Here is a 4952-nt window from a genome sequence, read left to right on the forward strand (position 1 = left end):
TTAACAGTTGTCCTTTTTCAAGCAAAATTGTAGTAAATCTGATAAAAGGCAATATTCCAATGAAAAGGTAATTATTTTGTTTATTATTGAAGAAACAACACAACTATAAATTTTATAATTGAATGTTCACTTGTATCTTTTCTTTAAAGTTACAGACAGGTAAAATAAACTCACAGGTTTATATTCAATCATAAATCACCTCAATACAAAATATTGCTACAAGAAAATGCCATATTTTTTCCAACATACTTTTTTATACTCATGTACTGATAACAATAACAATAACTTTAAAAATTAGATACAAACAAAACAAGTCATATTTTTGGTTTAAAAAAAACATTTATACCCTTATGAGCCAGTTGGTATGAAGAGGATGAATTAGTAATTTAGTTATACAAATACATTTTTTTTTTGGGGGGGAGGGGAGGGGCTAGATATCAAGTTTGTTTAATGTACTCCAACCTAATTTTTTTTATAAATAGCAGTCATTTACCAAAAATGTTTATCCATTTTAGAGTAACACTGTACATCAATTTTTGGTTGCAATTCCAGCAATAAAATCTTAAAAATAATATGAATTTGTTTAACAAAATCTAATTGTTTATTTCCAAATTTGTCATATTCAATTGATATATAATACCAAATTCAATACCAGATTCAATACCTAAATATCAATTTCTTTTCAAATCATATGAATCAAAAAGGTTTAAAAAGAATGAAATGTTTCGACCATAATTACAAAACAAATATTATTATATCTTAATGAAAATAAAATGGGACAATTTATTCTACATATTTAATAATAATACTTTTGTAAAAAGCATGCACAGTGTATAAGATAATGTACAATGTAAAACAAATGCTTATTATACAATTATACTGGCATAATGTTCGTTACCGCTATATGAAAATGTACTCTATTGTGATGTATAATATTTATTCATTTAAGACAATTTAGTAATTTGACCACAAAGTGGTTCACAAATATAAACTAATTGCTTTTTAAAATATATTGCCTTGTCAAATAAATCAGTTGACTTTTATCATGTTTATTTATTTATATGACTTTCATCTTTTATTTATCTTTATTGACTTTTAAATGTTTACATAATATTCAATCTATTTTTCTTTTAATACACAGGACAATTATATGTTGTTTATTTTCATTTCAGACTTGGTCCTGCCAGAGCTGAGCCTGAGTCTCTTATAACTAGTTATGTGTTGCCTCAAATAACAATTGCTAACAATTCTTAGTGACTTGGCAGATTATTTATGGCATCACAAGTAGAAGATATGCACAACTTTACAAAAGATGACACTCATGAAAAATTTTCAGCATTAATAAATAAAAATCTGTTGATATTATTATTTATATTCAACATAATTGATAGCATTAGCTATGTAGTTCCACAAAAAAAAAAGAAATATTCTTTGACATAAAAATCAAACATACCTACAAAAATGTTCATATGTACAATTGCACTTGATAGTATATGTGGTTTTTTTTAATAATGCACCTGCCACTAGGCGTAAAGAGCATTTAGTGTTATGATCTAACGTCTGTCTGTCCCAAACATCTGGAAATTTGATTTCCGTTATCTACCTTTACTTTGCCTCAACCAAATGTTGCAAATCTTATACACATTGGCTTATTATCACAAAAACACAAGTTTAAAAATTGGTTGCGGCACTTTTACCTTTCATGAGTTACGCCCCTTTATAAATACAAAAATTGCTTAATTTGTAATTTCCTTTCTCTTACCTCAGTTTCCCCCAACCAAATATTAAAAAAACTTATACACAATGCTTGTTACAACAATTCACAGGAATTGGGTGGTGTTACTTTTACTGTTCTTGAGTTATGCCCTTTATAAATGGAAAAATTGCTAAATCTGTTATTTCTGTTCTCTAATTTAGTTTCCTTAATCGAATGTTATGAAACTTGTACACAATACTTATAATCACAAAAATCTGTCTCAATAACGTGAACCCTGCTTCTGTATGAGGAAGTTGACCCATGCATATTTTTCTATAAATCTAGTAGAAAAAATATTTTCTCAAAAGAAGTAAATGCATTATTATATAATTTTTATGGCCAAATATTCCTTCATTTTTAATGTTATTATCAAACATCTGTTTCTAAAACATATAGTTATATTTTACAACAAACAGTTTTATTTCAATTTTTTCAAAATTTCATGAATATTTATTATTTGTCTATTAATTTTTTATTTTTATACAAAATTCATTCTAAACTTTCAAAAACAAATAAAGACCTCTACATTATATGAGCATTGTCCTTTATCACTACCTAGATCAGGGGTATACAAATATATATGCAGTAATAATATTGATACATTCTTCCTAAGTGCATGTTACAAATCTTGTAGCCTTTCGTCCACTTTTTGTTGTTACTGGAAACTGGTATGCCATTTCTGTAAAACAATATATTGATGTTACTTGTTAATGTTTTCTAACTCTAATATTATATTTAAATTTGAGCATATCTACGAATAAACAGCATTAAAATTGCTTCTCAATCTTTCATTTCAATAACTAAATTTTTAATAAAAACTTGGATATTTACCTTAAAATTAATCATGATTTACAAATTAACTATTTTTTTTTATACACGGATAATTACAGTACCAAGTTTATTGTAATCACTTAGACACATTACACATAATAATGACATATAAATTACAATACCAATAAAATATAATTTCATTTAGTTAGTTCACAAATTCTAAATTATAAGTCTACTTTATTTTTTGAAACATTTGATAATAATTTAATTCTGGATGCAACACGTCTTCTGATTGGCTGATACTTTGGAAAGTGTTTTGTCTATCAGCTCATAGACATAATTTTGTCATGTGACCGTGACGTCATCAACGTTTTAATCATGATTTAGCCTTTTTAGAATTAAATTATATGGAATGACTGTAATATTTTTTCTGTCTATTCGAAATAACCTAAAAAATGTGGTGCACACTTTTAGATAACCCGCTACACGGGTTATTGAATCAGTCAGTGCACCACATTTTTGATGTTATTTCTTCATAGACAGAAAAAATATTACAGTCATTCCTTAAATATTTTACAAGACTAATATGAAAATTCGGAATATGTTTATTGTGTCTACTACTAACAGTAACTGTCACTCGAAAAAGATAATGATAGTAAAGACAAATTTGGCAAGACTTTTGTCGACTTTCTTTTAATTCTCTTTCTTAGAAAATGTGTCAATTTAATTCACCTCACTTTTACTTGGCTATTTATCAATACTTTTTTAAGAAAATATATAAATTTATGCAAATTACCTGCTTCAGTAGAGACATACACATCACTATTGGTATTATTTTCCAATGTGTTATCCATAATGTCTTCTTGATTCTTTATTGCTCTTTTGGCAGGATTAATATATTTCCCAGAATATGCCTGCAAATTGTAATATTTAAGGCAAATGAATGAATGGTGCCTGTTTATGTGTATGCTTAAAACACAATCGGAAGGTGGCACTTACAGTATTGTACAAACAAAATCATAAGACGATTGAAACAAGTAAAAATGCATTGTATTTAAGAAATAATTCTTTCATGCCATACTTTTTGCTCATTTTAACATGGGTAGGCATTATATTTGTCAATATCTTTATACCGAGCGTTAAGAATTATTTTGATTCTGATAGGAAAAATTAGAACTTTTGTACTTCGAAGCGGACCTATAATACACATTCGAAAGGCAGCCATTTTGATTTGATGAACCAAAAACGTTATAGAAAATCAACAGTTCCACGATAAAAAAAATAACATATATATGTAAACTTACTTTTAGAATGATTTTAATTAATTTCCTAGCGAGCAACACCAACAAAAAGATCCATTTCGATCTCCGGCGTTGTTCAAAATAAACTGACATTGCAATTTCAATTGTGACGTCAATCACGTGCAGCCCATATTTTATTGTAATTAGAGCATGGCTTTGTTTCCAAAGTGAAAGAAGAACGTCATATTAGAATTCTGGTTAGTAATAGGAAACATGTAGTAATTTGATTAAGAGTCTGGGAAAACATGTGAAACAAATTTTTTAAAATCTATAAAGATGAAGTATTGCTATTAGATATGGGACTCAGCATGATTTGAATTTTATTCAAATACCTCAAAACAGGTTGAGGTCAGTTGAAACTGTCCTGAGCAAGATGTGGACCATGCAGAACAATCAAACTAGTAAAAATCTTCATTAAAAAATTACAGTCATTCAATAATCTGTCATAAACCTTAGTATTGTGTATGAGCCTAAATGCATTCCTTTTCCCTTAATATTTCAATGAAATTATTAATAAAACATACTACATTTACTCTTTTTTGCTGATTCTGCAAATTCTGGATTTCTTTTGGTATAAAAATTTCTTGCAGACTAATTCTTGCTGCCACAGTCTCAATTATTTCCAACAATGGGCATTGGGCTATCTCATTCTAATAAAAAAAATCTGCATGGTATTAATTGCAAATTGTACAAATTGGTAATTTTAATAATTCAAATGTTGAAATTACAATAGCAACACTTTAACATGTATGTTTTGCAAATATTCAGTCAATGAACCATGGCTGAACAATCTCCATGGAAATATGATGTGCCAATACTAATACAACTGCATATCAAAAACCATTGACTTATCCCTTTCAACAAACCTAAACACAAACTAATATATGTAAACTAAGCATAATGTAAAAGTCAATAAACCATTAATGAGGGGGCAGGGTCAAATAATCTCCATGGTAATGAGATGTGCCAATGCTCATACAACTGCATACTAAATATCATTAACCCCATAAACGGACCTAATCACAAACTAATACATGAAAACTAAGCAAAAGTTTAAAAGTTAATAGACCATGACTGAGGGGGACAGGTCAAATAATCTCCATGGAAAATGAGATTTGACAATG

General features: G+C 28.0%; 1 long non-coding RNA gene across 1 annotated transcript; it reads right to left on the minus strand.

The window, feature by feature from the left end:
• Window positions 1-1794: 1794 nt before the first annotated feature.
• LOC127735121 (uncharacterized) lies at window positions 1795-4473 on the minus strand. The gene is made up of 3 exons (XR_007998073.1): window positions 4353-4473; window positions 3324-3441; window positions 1795-2435 (listed from the first exon to the last, which is right to left on the minus strand). It is a non-coding gene; the product is annotated as an uncharacterized LOC127735121 (long non-coding RNA).
• Window positions 4474-4952: the final 479 nt, after the last annotated feature.

This window comes from Mytilus californianus, unplaced genomic scaffold (genome assembly GCF_021869535.1).
Source record: "Mytilus californianus isolate M0D057914Y unplaced genomic scaffold, xbMytCali1.0.p SCAF_3, whole genome shotgun sequence".
Lineage (NCBI taxonomy): Eukaryota > Metazoa > Mollusca > Bivalvia > Mytilida > Mytilidae > Mytilus > Mytilus californianus.